The following is a 15,253-nucleotide window of genomic DNA, read 5'->3' on the forward strand; positions in this document are numbered from 1 at the left end:
ATATAATACACATTTTAATAAATGCTCTATGTATTATAGATACTATATAATATTGTATGTACGTATTATATATACCTATATTACACACACACACACACACGCATGCACGCATCTGCGCAGGGTCAGATGATTATGTTCGCAAATATTCCACCGTGTGCTTACATTACATTTCACTGAGAAGGGTTTTGGGTTTTCTAATTTACCATGTTACCTGAAATAGAAGTCTACCCTCCCCACCTGTCATTTAGAGCCCAGTTTCAATCTTAAGGAAACTGTTCTTGGCCCACCATTCTGTTAACGTTTGGGTTCCGCTGCTATAGGTGGCCATGCTACTCTGTTTCCTTCTTCGTAACACTCATTGTGTAATTGTTTGGTAAACACTTTCCCTGCATAATTATTTGTTAAATACCTTCGATGCCTGAGTATGGGTTATAAGTCTGACTCATCCCTACAATGGGAAGCCCCTGTGGACAGACACCCCCTGCTTTTTACAGCCCCACCCCCTGTCGTTAGCACAGAGCTTGCACGTGATTTCCTCTAAGGAAATGTTTGAATGAAGAGGTCTTGATGAGGATGCTGGGGCTTTTCCTGTCTCTACTCAGCAGGGAAGAGTCCCAGGAGCCTTACTTCTATCTCTGTGAATATGAAAAAGGAAGAATGATATCTTTAAGTATCTATCAACCTTTGCTTAAAGAAGAATTCCAACATGTAAAGAAAGAATGGATTTTTCAGGAAAAGACATTATTGTGAAGAGTAAGCATTTGGGAAAAGATCAAATAAGATGTCGCCAGATACAAAATTTCTTTCTTTCTCTTTTTTTTTGATTACTTATGTTCTAAAATAGAAATGTTAAACAAAATTAGTAGAAAAAATGTGAAAAATTTCATCTTATGTTGAGGAAAGCTTGTAGCATATGCACAAGAGAAATGAAAAAAAATTGTCCAAGAAAAACTTCGGTAGATTTAATTAATTGAAATGGGGAGGAAAAAAGGTAAAATGCTAAATGTCAGTAAGCAACTAAAACAAATTTAAATGGCAAGTGATAAATTGGGAAAATTATACTTGAAACGGGTATAACATACCACACATAAAGAGCTCTTACAAATCAAGGCAGGAAAAAATAAACCAATGGAAAAATGGCCAAAGGATAAGAATGAAGGAATTCTTATCCAAAGAAGAAAAGCAAATGGTAAAAAAAAAAAAAATAAATAAGTAGTGATACAACAATGTGACTAAGTATTCAAAGAAATAGAAGAATAAGATTTTTATACCTAAATGGTAATGGCTTTTAAAAAATTATTAGCCAATATTGGCAAATACCCACTGGGAACAACTCTCATGAGAGTGTCTATTGTAAATGAATGTCAGAAAGAGTCTTTCTTTTTAATAGTTTAGTAATATGTATCAAGAAATAGAGATCAAGTCAAAGGATTTCATCATGGTTTGTTTTTTGCTTTTTTTAACAATAGCAAATATTAGACACAACCTCAATCCTAACAGTGGGAAAAAGGTAGAGAGATTATGGTACATCCTTGCAAACCGATATTGAAAGCTTTTCAAAATCGCTTTTTAAAATAAGATTTTTATTGATTTAATATAAAAGTTGAATGTTGCTTGAAAAAATGAAAAGAGAAAATACTTTTCATGTAATATTAAGTGTTAAAAAAAGATACAAAGCTACTTCCTCTAAATTTAACGGTGTCTGTATAGTTCTGTAATTATTTCAAAAGGAAGACCATATGACAGTAGGTTCCCTCTGGATAAATGGATTCTAGTGCAGTTTTTCCCCCCCTTTTTATTACATTTTACACAATTTCCATAGTAGGACAGTTTTTAAAAAAATGCTTTTCCTTCTGAGAGAAGGAAGGGAAAGATGGAAGGAGAAAATAGTGACCTCAGACAGGTAGGTAACCGGAAGAGAAACCTTGTTCTGCCAGTGAGGTGGGCAGCATTGCGTGTTTTGGGTGTAAATGCGGCTGTGTGTGAATCATGGCTGTCAGGGACATTGCCATTTCTGCACGAAAGGCTTGTGGGTGAGAATCTGTTTGGAAAAGCACCCGAGAATTTCTTGGAGCTTTGCATGCGTTAGCAAAACACATCATATTTGCGGTGTCTGGAGGACAGGTGAAGGAGAGAGAGGCCACTGAGGATTCACGCCACACCCTTTCATGCAGCCCCAGTGATTCTTGCATTATTGGTGTGGTCAGAATAGGATTAGTTCCTCTTTTTTTAGACTACCATTTTATACGATGACAGTTCCCAAGAAGAAGGTGCTCAAATGTTTTCGTTAAAACATAAGTGTTTGCTTTTGGTGTAAGTAAAACAAGCAACCCAGTAAAGATGGCTTGACCAACCTATTCATTTTTCTCACATAGCTAGAAGGCCAAAGGTTGGCACTTCCATGAGAGGTGGTTGTCGTCTTGGGTGCTTTCTTGGGCTCCTCATGGTCAGTGGTCATGGCAAACCCAGCAGCCATCTTCTCACAGGACAGGGAAAGGAAATAGAAAGCTTTACCTCTCTCTCTCTCTCTCTCTCTTTTTCTGTCTCTCGGCATCTTCTCCTTAAAATCTCCCAGCAGACATCCTTCCCCTCAGGTGCATTGGGCAGGATTGTGTCATATGCCCATGTCTTGTCTACAGGGGAGACTAGGCAAGTGACGGTTTCTTTGTGCCCACGCGTGTCTCTGTGTGTGTGTGTTTTCTGTCTTCACTGTAGAAAATTGGAAGAGTGACTCTAGGTAGGCAGCCACCAGTGTCTCTCACACTTCCCTTTGTAGGTTTGTTAGAAGGAAATCCATATTTAGGGAGCAGGGAGAATCAATAGAAGTAATGCCCTCCCCGCACTTTCTCTTTTTAATCTGTGGCTTCTGAGTTAACTAGTTTGGACTTGGGGTTGGATAGATTTGTTGAGATTTTCCAAGGCGCTTAGTCTGTAAATGGGGAGTTCCCAGTCCTTCCAAGATCAAGGTGGAAGGACTGCCAATAGTTTCCATTTTCTCAGTAGCACAGGGAAACTGGCTGGTTTGGAAAACCTGGTGCTAACTCTAATTAATAGGTAGCTGAATTGTCTCCTAATTAAGAGGGAGCAACTCAGGTCTGTCCTTGGTAGAAATAAATCAATAGATAGGACTTGCTGAGTGCACACTATTCCAGGAGAATTCAGATGTGGAAAAGCTAATGTCTTCTCCAAGAATTTAGTGAAAACTAATGAAATTGGTTACAGTGCAATATCCGTCAGTTACCAACTGGAGCATCAGGGATGGCTTCCCATGCGAAATGGGACTTGGAGCTGGGCCTGGGGGACTAGTGTGATTTCCAGAAGCGGAGGGGGGAGAGGGAGCAAGGTACCTCATTATCTGGAACAGAGGGTTTGGGAAGAGTGTGAAGAGAAGGCATCGAGCTTTCTACCTTGCTCTGTGTATTAATGACAGGCTTGTGTTGCCCAAAGAAGAGAATATCTTTTCCCAACCAGAACTCCTGTGTCTGCTTGTTATCTGCTGAGCTTAGCTATAAAAGTTAATACCCTTATCATTGCACTTCGTCAGAAAAGAAGGAAATGCATTTCTTTTATCTGCCGGCACTGTCCTTCTGTTTTTCACTCACAAAGGCTACACCTTTTGATGGCAGAAGAAACTAATAAACCAGATCACTAAAACTATCTTATCACCCACAACTGCTCCAGATGCCCATAGGGAAAAACCTGGATTATCTTTACCTCTAGTCTTCAGGACCCACCGTCACTAGGTACACATTTGAATTAAAACAAGCAGATTGAATGCCTGCTATAAACAGAGCATCTCGAAAAGCACCAGTGTAGTTTCTGAGGTGAAAAAGAGTGGATCCACCACAAATGACGCTCATGGGGGGGAGGAGGGGGAGGAAACGCATGGGCACCCGAGCGAGTTAGCCACCGAGTAAAACAAGGCAGAGAGAAGCATGCTTAGTAGTGGATGGGCGCAGACCTAACTGGCCTCAGGTTTGGAACATTGAACTTTCATTTGAAAGTGTGCAGAATCCCCTTGAAAAGCAGTGTCCCTGACCCGAGGGCAGAAAAGGGAGCTGGTTAGGGCAAGCATGGTTAAATTCTCCCTGAGGTTCTGTTTCTCTTATTTGCCAGCTGTATGCCCTGTGGGGTGTTGCTAATGTGAACAGAGAAGTCCAAGACATTGGTCGTAAGGTCCTCGGGGTCAGCGAGCTAGTGACAGTATGGATCCTGGGAGCAGGGAGGTCTTGGTAGATGAGTAGAAAATTAAGAAAGAATAGATTTGGTTCGTTTGCACCCTACTTACTGGTTTACATGATGGCAGTTCCCCCCGCGAGAAGCCACAGAAATGTTTTGGTTCAAAGATTCCTCCATAGACTGCCTTCACCCTCTCCAGGTGACGACCTGGAAAGGCAGATTGATTTTAACAGCCAACTCGATGGGTTTTTTGGATCTGTTGGATACGGCAGCAGAGGGGGAGCAAGTTCAACATCTAGAATTCTGGTACAAACTGGTGTGTGCATGGGGATGGCCTCCAAATTGGGGGAAACTGAGGAAGAGGCAAGCTTTAGGGGGAATGGCAAGAGTTCTATATGTCCTCTTGACATTCACCTAGAGATGGCAGACAGGGAGCTGTCCAACGTGGAAAAGTGCTTATACTTACTGTGATTTCCCCCCTACGTAACTCCAGCATTGCAGCATCGGCAGGTACACAAGTGTGCCATTCTACGCATCCAACTTAGAGGTGAGCCCAGGTTGGGGCACAGCTAGGTACATCCTGGGGCTGGGATCTCCTCTTCCTTTTGTGTAGGGCAGGCAGGAGAGAGCTCTTGACCTGGTGAAGTTAACATTTGCAGCTCAGACACCAGGGAGGCAGAGCTTAAGTGGGAGTCTTTTGGAGAATGCTAAGCGACAACAGCTGTCCAGCAGCTGGAGCTTGGAATCCCTGGTTCAGTGTGAAGCTGAGTTTAGGATGAGGCTTACCTGCTGGGCGGAAGTGGGTTCTCGGTGCAATGCAAAGGTGGATTCCTTTTGCTGGGAGCAGCCATGGGCCAGGCTAGCTCATTGCCACTGGCCAAGAGAGACCTCTGTGAATCTGCCACTGGGCAATCTTGCTTGTTTAAATTTTATATTCTTTCATTTAGAAGCCTCATTTGATTCTTTCTTATTTGTAGGGGTATGGAGTTGTCACTTTTTCTTTAGGTTATGATGCAGAGGAGTAGAAAACCTTGCCTCCTGCTTCCTCCGAGATACTTTCTCACCTCTGAATAATGCAGTATTTTCCAGTAGGTCAATTCTAAGACAGATTTGTCCTCTGGTACGAGGATCAAATCAAAATTCTGCTTGTTCATCCATATAAGTTTTCCAGAGTTGTCACTAGAAATTTCAAATGAAGTGCCTCAATTATTGTTGATAATTCTTTGTAGTGAAAGTCGTCCTCTCTGAGGATATGTAACAACATCCCTGGGCTCTACCCACTAGATGCCAGTGGCACCTCCCCTTCAAATCGTGACAACAAAAATGGTCTCCATGCATTGCCAAATTCCCCTCGGAGCACACAGTCGCCCCTGGTTCAGAACCAGCGCCTTAGAATCTGACAAATTCAGGGCGACTCCACTGTTTACAAAGCCTTGGCTCTGATGTATTTGAAGGCAATAGATGGAAAATGCAAGCCACTGAGTCAGAGACCAGCCACATGGACTTACATCTTTTTATTCCCAGGCACATGAAACGTGAGCAATATCCAGACATTACCTGTGGGTCCCGTGGTGCTAGCCATTCATAACTCTAACCTCCTTCGGGACACCGAGAGGCCAGATTCTTTTTGTTCCCTAATTGAAAATTGGAAGGCAAGCCAGAGTTATTTTCACACAAAGAACACTGAATAGGAAACTTGGAAACATTTCAAGTTTTCATCCCTTATGGTATCACGTCACCAAATTGATTTTGGGAAGAGGGGCACATAGGTGTCAAAATGTGAGTTTTCTTGCTGAAGAACAATGGACAGTACTTCACAGTCTAATAATTCCATCTGCTTCCCATGGTAAAGTCAAAGCATTACATGGCATCAGAAAGCCCTGGGTCTCACACAAGTGGTTTTCCTGAAGATCAGAAGAGGTGAGTTTCAAGCCCACCGTTTACTAGCTGTGTAACTTTGGACAATGCTATTTTAAAGTCTTACTCCCCTACACGTAAACTGGAGATGTGAATTCCTTCCTTCCTTAATTCACAGAATTATTTCAGCAATCAAATAAAATAACAGATTGGAAACTATTATAACCTAGAAAATGCTGTACATACACGGTTATTGTCATCCTTCCAATTATTTTTTCAAAAGATGGATGTTTCGCAAGCTGACCTGTTAAATATCCTTTTATATACGCAACTCCCTTGGCTAAAAACTCATCTACCTTGGATATTTTCCTTGGATTTAACCACTTAGCCAGGCCGAATTGAAGAACCCCGGTGAGTTTTAAATCTGCTCACTACTGGCTAAATAATAGGTCTGAAGGGAAAATAGCATGCGATGACCAACATCTTATTCATAGGCGTAAAAGCTTTGCTGAAAACTCCCCTTTCCCACCCCCTATTATTATTAATGTGGTGTTATTACTTAATGTACACTGTGTCCCAGAGTGGGCTTGTCACTTTTACATTATATATACATACTATATAAGGCCTACCCTCCAAAGCCAGCCATTACAAAGAAGCATGGAAGCCGCCAGTGGTGGCCCATATGGCAAAGCACTGGCACTTCGAGCTCACTCACCGTGATCAGACCTTTAGTCTACTTGTCATGTAATGAAATAATCCTTACGTCCGGATTCGGAATTAGCTTAGCAGCTAATGAGTGCAGATTTTGGCAGGCCCTCTGAGAGGTGTTTCCACACACACCCACCAGCTCATTTTCAGCCTCCCAGAACAAGCAAGTGGCTTTGTCTCTGGTTTTCAGATGGAGACTCTGAGAAGGGAATTAACCAGGCTCATGTATGAACTTGACACTGTCTGTTCCTATCTATATGGGAACAACAAAAACAGAACTGAAGTCACACAGCTGTGCCATTGAATTTGGGGCTCGATTTTCCCAGCTAGAAGTTAGATGTGATTGGTTGGTTCGTTTCCCCAACCGCCGTGTCCCCAGGCTTGGATGCACATAAGAAACACACGTGAGCTTTTTCTTTAATTCTTTTAACTTAGTTCTTACCGAGGTCGCGCTGGTTGTAACAACACGTAAGTTTGAGGTGTGTATCATAAATCAACGTCAGTGTGGACTCCGTCATGCTCACCACCAAAACTCTAGTTTCCATCGTCACGCAGTGGAGCCCTTTCACCCGTTTCGCCCTCCCTCCACTCCCCTGCCTTTCTGGTAACCACCAATCTGCTGTCTGCTTCTACAAGTTTGTTTTTGTTTTGTTTTCCTTTTTGTGTTTATATTCCACATACGAGTGAAATCATATGGTATTTGTCTTTTTGTATTTGACTTGCTTAGCATTGTACCCTCAAGGTCCATCCATGTGGTTGCAAATGGCAGGGTTTCACCAGTTTTCTTTTATGGCTGAGTAGTAGTCCTGTGTGTGTATGTCTGTGTTAGTGTTAGTTATACCTTCTTTATCCATTCATCTATCGTTGGACCCATAGGTTGTTTCCAGATCTTGACTATTGCAATGAACATATGGGGTACAGATATCTTTTTGAATTAAGTGTTTTTGTATTCTACAGATAAATACCCAGCCATGGGATTGCTGGATCATACGGTAATTCTACTCTTAATTTTTGGGGTACTCTACATACTGTTTTCCTTAGTGGCTGTATCTTCTAATCATTACCAAACCAGGCCCTACCACTAGGTATCCCAAATTCGTTTTTTCTGGGGCGGACCCATCAGTGGGCCCCAGTGATTCTAATGTGCAGCCAGCGCTGGGCTTTGGCTCCCGCTGCTCCTCGTCTGTGTCCTGGAGGAGGACACCCAGCATCCAGCTGCCCTTTGCCTTGGGCCCCCAATGACATTATTCCATAAAGGCTGAGAGCCCGAAGCTAAGCTTTTCTCTGGCACACTCTTTAGGTGCTAAGGAACAGAAATTATGAATCCATTCTGACAGTCTTTTGGATTTAGACTTATTTTTCAAGCTTCCCTTTCTGCTTTTGATTTTGGTGTTATGAACAGTCTTCTTAGTAGAATTGCATTGGCCACTTGCCCTCCTGTAGATGTTAGAGAAACATTTGTCCTAAAAAGGCACGTGCCTCTTCCCTAGTTGCACTCACTATGCTGGAGTGTTCCTTTGTGCTAAAAGTACGTGCTCAATATAACAGACCCCTTCACCTTCTCTGATTCCGCTTCTTATTTCTAGGTTCACTTAGTTTCTCCAGCTACAGAATTCTAGTAAGACTTCATATAGAGCTCTCCCTGCCTACCCATCATTTAAATATCTTATTTGAGTCCATTTCCAAATTGATTAAATTTTTGGAATGAGGCAAATCTGGTTTTCAGTCCCAGCTCCTATAAATTTTTCATATTGTATGAGTTCCTTGATGTCTACTTTATAGGGTTATGATGTGACTTAAAAGACAGTATTTGTAAATTGCTTAGAGTGTCTGTTACAGAGTGAGCATTCAACAATTATGATATTATTGTTATAAATATAATGATCCTCTTTCCCTTTTAACTATGATCTAAGCACTAGGAGCATTCCACGGTTGCTGTTCTTTCCTTAGCATCTAGTTCAGAGTTTGGCACACACGATGCATGTTTTTAAGTGAATGAGTCGCTTTCAGAATTTTTTTGAAGGAGGATGGAGTGCATTAGGGATTCCTTTGATCAGTAACCAAATCCCCAAGTGGAAGTAAAGGCTTAGTGGCATTATCTTGTACCATTCATCCCATCTCCTATCGGACTTTCTAAGGGTGACATTCTTTTTCTGTCTGCATTCTCATGCATGATAAATTCTAAATCTAGTCAAGTTAGACAGCTATCCTCAGTACCTGGTTTCCTTAGCAACCCTTCATATTAATAAAATGGCCTCTTATTGGTGTGTGGGGGGGTGAGTGTCAGTAAAACCACAGTGCAAGGCATTTGAAACAAGGCGTCAAGGTTAAAATATTTGAAATGACAATTAAGACCCTTGGTTAATGTTTGTTAGACATATTGCAAGAGCTGAGTCAAAGCATCATCTTTTCAGGGGTGACCGGTGAAGAGGGTCATTTTGGCCGTTACCCAGGAGAAATTCTGACTGTCATTGACAAGGTTTTTCTTTGGATCTCTTTACTACACCAAGAGAGTTTCACCTTCCGTGTTTCGTGAAAGAAAACGGTGTTGAAACCAACCAGAAATTAATTAAGTGGCACCTTTGGTTCATCCCCCTTGACCCTCTTTATCTGCTTGGGTTGCTCTCCCATGTGTTTAGAATTAACTTGACCTGCAGGGTGGATCTGGGAAGCTGGGAACGGAGAGTGTCAGAGGCAAGCACTTCACCTCCTGAAGATTGCAAAGCCCTCTGAAAATGAGAAACACCTCATTGATGCAGAGCAGTTCGGTGCCTCCTCCTTAATTCTGGGATGAAGATGCCTTTTAGATGGTTCCCTGCAAAGGAGGTGGTGAGAGTGCAAAAGAAGGAATGGGGGTGAGAGCAGAGAATGGGCCAGGTGCCCCCCCAAATCTCTGGGTGAGCTGGATCACTGGAGAACAGCACACTATAATGTTTTCTGATTTGACTGCCTTCCGATGAAATTCAGGGAGACGGGAAGAACTGGTGGATTGAGCAGATGCTAATAACTGGGTTCAGGTTTTTGGGTTTTGTGGCTTTTGCACACTTCTCTGATTTATGGCTAGTTTGGTGTCGTATAATCCTGCAGAGCAAAGTTTCTCAACCTTTTAAAAAATATATTGTCACTCTATTCCCCAGGAGCCTTTTCAGATATATTTTTTCTAATAATACCTCTCCCCTGATATTTTAGTAACAAATCATAGTAATGTCCAGGATTTTTTTTTTTTTTTTTTTGTCCCACACGAAGTAATTTTTGCCCTATTAAGAATGCATGATGAAGAGTAACTTTATAGTAACAGGGAAATAAGAGTTTTCCTTTTTATCCCCTTGCATTTACTAGCAAAATGATTATCTCCATTCTTGGCACAGGACTTGAGTGTGTGTGTGTGTGTGTGTGTGTGTGTGTGTGTGTGTGTGTGTTACTTTTAGCTGTTAAGCTGAGTCCCCCTAACTCCAAGTCCTGTGTTCTGTCTAGGTCACATTCTTGCCCCTAGGTTACCCATGATGTCTTTCTGGACACCTATATGAAGACTGCAGATAAACACATTATATGATACACATTGATAAAACATCACCCGTCTAACTTAGAACTAGACCAATATCCCCAAAGCCCCCGGGATGTCCTTCCCATCCCATCCCATCCCCCCACCTCTTCCAATCCCCATCAAGAGAAACCACTATCCTGAATGCTGCACTAATGCTTTTAGAAATTATTTGTCTTTATGTGTACCCAGACTGTACTCTAATTCCCGCAAAGTAGTCATCTGGTGTTTGAATGAGTGAAGAATGAGAGAATGAATAAAGTAGGTTCTCCAGTATGTCTCCCTCACAAGGAATGCTTCTCAGTGAGCGTTGCTTGTGTACATATATTATTTTACTTTTTCAAAACCATTCATTGAGTGCCTTCTGTGTGTCAGATACTGTGCTAAGCATACGTGCAGAAATACATACTGCGCTCTGTAATAAGAAGAATTGCAGCTTCTAAAAATATTAAGTCCACGCTAAGCAGGAGCTAATGCAGTTTTCTCCTCGGTGCATTGAAAAATCTATTAGTTAAGAAGGCAGCTATATTTCAGGAAATTAAACCACTGTAACAGTCCAGTTCACAAATCAGAACTCCCAGTGCTTTGAAATGCTTCATTTCATAACAGAAAGTTCTGAGGGACGTTCAGGGAATCCGTAATGCTCCAGCGACCGATCCCTCCAAGCTTCACAAAGCTACGTGGAGGATGCTTCTTGCCAGGCATGTTAGAGGAAGGGGTTTGGTTGCCACTGATGGGGGGAGGAATGTGGGTTTTGATCCGTGACCACGTTCCTCTCGGCTCATTGTACCTTTGTCATCATTCTAGAATTAATTATGTTTGGGAAAGATGGTTTCTCAGTAGATTTCTGAATAATGAGCATTTCAGATAGAAGGCAGCTACTTATGTGAGACAGGGGTTGTTTGTTCTGAATAAATGTTCATTGATGCTTAGCGTAGATCGCTGGCACCTGTAAAGACCAGCTTGGGGGCCTTTACAAGGTTTCCCTCCAAGAAGATGTGAAATATGTAACTCAGCTCTCCTGTGGATCCTGGTTCCTTACGAATTCCTAGTAGCTGACCTAGAGCTAATGGGATTTCTATGTTTAAAAAGGACAGCCAGGGAAATGTTTTCGGTTTCACAGTCATAAACTGCCCATGAGGTGTAGGGTTGGCTGAAGAATTCCTGATTGTCCATCAACACTGTCTTCTATTAATCTTTGAGAAAGGTCTTTCCCTATGCATCCAAAGGTCTTTCCCTGTGTGTCAAGTTCAAGTGGGACCCTTAAGTTTGGGGCTATCTCATATCTTGTTTCTGAACAGGAAGCTTGTTGGTGACCCAGTGTAAATGACTCAGCCAACAAAACCTCAGTGTAAATGACTCAGCCAACAAAACCTTGAGAGACACAGTGCTTTCTGTATCTCCTAACTTGGTGTTTCTTAGAACGTAGTCTTGGGACACCTGCCTTAGGACCACATGGGGTACTGATTAACCGTACTGTTTTCTCAGCCCTGCCCCAGAGCGGATGAATCATGACCTCTGGATATGATCCTGGGAACCTGTATTCTCTGTGGGCATCCTCCAAGCTTCCCATGCCTCTCGGCTGCCTTCTGTTAATGTTTTCCCTTCATGGATTACTAGAGTATATTCCAAAATTGAGATTGTTTCTTTGCTAATGAAAACCTTTTGGTTTCTTCCCGCTCTCTAGGATATTGCTCAGTGATGTTTACCATGGCATGCAGTAGTCTCCAATGTGTGACCCTGTCCTGCCTTTCCACGTTCTTCTCCATTGCTTCCAACTCTAAGCTATACCTCAGTGTATCAGACTGCAGTTACTTTACACGCATGCACACTCACACATAGTTGCTCTTATAGCTCTGTGTCTTAAATGCTGCCACTCAGACCTCTCCCTTCCTCCCAATAATTGAGAAACTCAATTTTCCACAGCAAAGGTAAGGCTCATCTCTTCCGGGTATCTCTAAGGGAATATTTTCACTCCCTTCCCAACATTGCCCTCTGATTGTCCTGTTAGACTGCTGCTATACACGTACTTGGAATTGAGCATAACACAGCTCATATATTCTATAATTACCGATGCAGTGGCTAGTTTCCAAGATGGCCCCCAATAATCCCCATCCCTTGCATTCATACCCTTGTCTAGTCCCTTCCCACGTTGCATTAGGGCTGACCTTCTATAACAAGAAGACATTGAGGAAATGACACCATGTCAAGTCATAAGACATCCCAGACTCCATCTTGCTCTCTCGGATCACTCGCTCTGGGAGAAGCCAGCTACCACATGGTCAAGACATTTAAGCAGTACTATGGGGTGGTTCATATGGCATGGAACTGAGGCTTCCTAACAGCCAGCGTCAGCTACCAGGCATGGAGAGTGAGGCATCTTAGAAGCAGACCCCAAGCACTGAAGTCTGAAGGCTCCACTGCTGTCTTGACTGCAATCTCATGAGAAATCGCAGAAACTGTGTGCGATGATAAATAATTTGTGCTGTTTCCAGCTGCTGTGTTTGGAGGTAACTTGTTATGCAGTAATGGATAATGAATATCCACTAGACCCTAGACTCCCGAGCATCGGCCATGTTTTATTCATCATGGACTCTGGTCCCTAGCTCCTCCTTAGCACCTGGCCTGTATCGAGTGTTTCATCAATGCTTATGTAAATGATCCCAACTGAGCTAAACTGGAGTTTTGCTTTGCTGGCAAGGGTAAATACAAATGCAGATGATTTTATCTAATAGATACCAATCTCATCTTTTCTGTTGCTCTCAACATCCTTAGCAATAACATTAACTATTAACAATAATAGCCAGTACTTATGTAAAGCACCAACATTTTCACAACGTATGGAGTATGTGCTATAAAGAGGCCCATTTTGCAGATGAAGAAGACTGGGATACATAGAGGTTTAATTATTTGCCCAAGGTGACCCAGCCTAGTGAGCGCTGGAGCCAGGATTTGAACCCAGGCAGACTCCAGAGTGTGTGCTGTTAACCAGTTTAAAAACGAATGTTGAGCCCTTACGGTGTGGCAAGCATTGTGCCAGGTGCCTTGGTTCTGTCTCATTTAATGCTTTTCCAAGTCTTGTGCACTATGTATTATTTTCTCTGTTTTATGGGTCAGGAGATTGAGGCTCAAGGAAACGAGCTTGCCAGTGCAGAGGTGTTGGAGTCGGGGTTTGGATTCCAGCCAGTCGGACTTCGGGCTTGTGTTCTTTCCATGATCCCCCCTCCCTGGCACCTCCCACAGTCCCCGCCCACCCGAGCGCCTCACCCTCCATTGCTCAACAATTACGTTGTGAACACACAGGTTGGTTGCCAAGACGACCACTCATAGACAACATGAAAGGTAAATGACTTTTCAAACATTCTGCAGCTAGGATGACTTTTTTAAATTTTAAAAAACATGTCAAGGTGATTTGTAATCTACAGGAAAATGTTGATATGGGTAAGAAATCTATTTGGGCAATAAATATTTCCAGGATGACAGAGGAAAGCTTGCAGACTGCCAAGAGAAGAACTCCCTAGGACGGGAGCAGGATATGCTATTGTTATCCCTATTTTACAGATGAGAAAATTCAGGCTCAGAGAGACTTAGAAGCCAGGAATGCCCAACTCCAAGGCCTTTGTACCCAATTGCCGTGAAAAACTGCTTCATGGTGAATGAGGATTTGTCTGGCTAGAGTCGGGCTCGGTTATGACTGAACATTAATGCAGAGCGATGAAGAGCACATATGACTAGACCTGAAATGTATTAGTTCAGAGCCAATATCTAGGGCAGGGGGCCTGAGAGCTGGGGTGCGGGAAAGGACTCAGTCCTCATCCCCCAAACTTCAGGTACTAGGATAACAACCCCTGACCTTTCAACTAGTTGGGAAGGGCTTCAGGTAGCCCGTAGAAAGCTGTTATCACAATACCGGATACCCAGTAGGCAAAAATTACTGGATGGTATTTTCTATTGGTACCATTCCTGGGCATCCCAGTGCCTCCGGAAAATAACATCTTCAAGAAGAAATGGGCACTATTACCTCATAAAACCCGCCTCTTTTCCAGTATTTTCCTTGTCCATCAGAGGTCAGATACCTGGCATCACCATTGAGACATCACTTTCCTTCATGCCCTGTGTTTTAAGCAGTCACCTTTGGATTTGTGTCCTCTGTCCAAACCTGTGCTTCCATGCTTATGTCACCGCCCTGGTCAGATTCCCTGAGTAACTTGCCTGTGGACCACCCAGCATCTGATCAGTCACTTGCAGTGCTTCACAGAAACTCCCCTCGGGTCCATCTGTCAAGGACCTCGCCACTCTGGCAAGGTGAATTTCCTCTCGAGAGCATCTCTCAATCCCCGCCGCTTTAAACCGAAACTCTTCGAACCTGGGATTGCATATGCTCCTTTATGTAAGTGCATTAGATGGTGTTCTTTAGCACGATTGCATTTTTGCTAATTAAATCTTACAACATGCTGCTTAGAATTATTAACAGCCATTGCAAGGATAATATGTCCATTAAAATAAGCCTAACTTTCATTTTTATTATCATTTTAATTACATGAACCCTTTGGCGTGTTTGTAATGATAAAGAACATTACGAGGATATTGCCTGCCAGGTGCTGGCATGTCTGTAGGATAGTCTGGGGTCAACCTGTTGGTGCCCTCCAGGGTTTCTCTTCTCTCCGCTGACCCTGTTACTATGTGTGCTTGGTTGGATTGACATTTATTGTGTGGTGGTAATGGGATCAATACCAATTATAACAATAGGTTATACCAATAGTCTGCCCCAAAAGGTTACATGGATTACCAATGCCACCCACTTTTCCTCCTCCGAAAACCAAAGATGGGCTGTCTCATTTGGAGACGCACCAGAGGAGACTTTGAGTTTCCCAGTAGATCTCCACTTGTGATTTTGTTCATCTTTTCTGTCGAAATATAGGAAAAGGTGATGGGGGACTGACTTCCCTTGACAAAACCATCTCTATT

At 42.7% G+C, this 15,253-nt stretch overlaps 1 protein-coding gene across 4 annotated transcripts in view; it reads left to right on the forward strand.

Annotated features, from left to right (window-relative positions):
• LARGE1 (LARGE xylosyl- and glucuronyltransferase 1) overlaps positions 1 to 15,253 on the forward strand; it is a 489,591-nt gene that overhangs the window by 263,495 nt on the left and 210,843 nt on the right. The gene's annotated exons all lie outside the window — the stretch shown is intronic.

The sequence above is a fragment of the Rhinolophus sinicus genome, chromosome 1 (genome assembly GCF_057876585.1).
Source record: "Rhinolophus sinicus isolate RSI-liver-muscle chromosome 1, RSI-T2T, whole genome shotgun sequence".
NCBI lineage: Eukaryota > Metazoa > Chordata > Mammalia > Chiroptera > Rhinolophidae > Rhinolophus > Rhinolophus sinicus.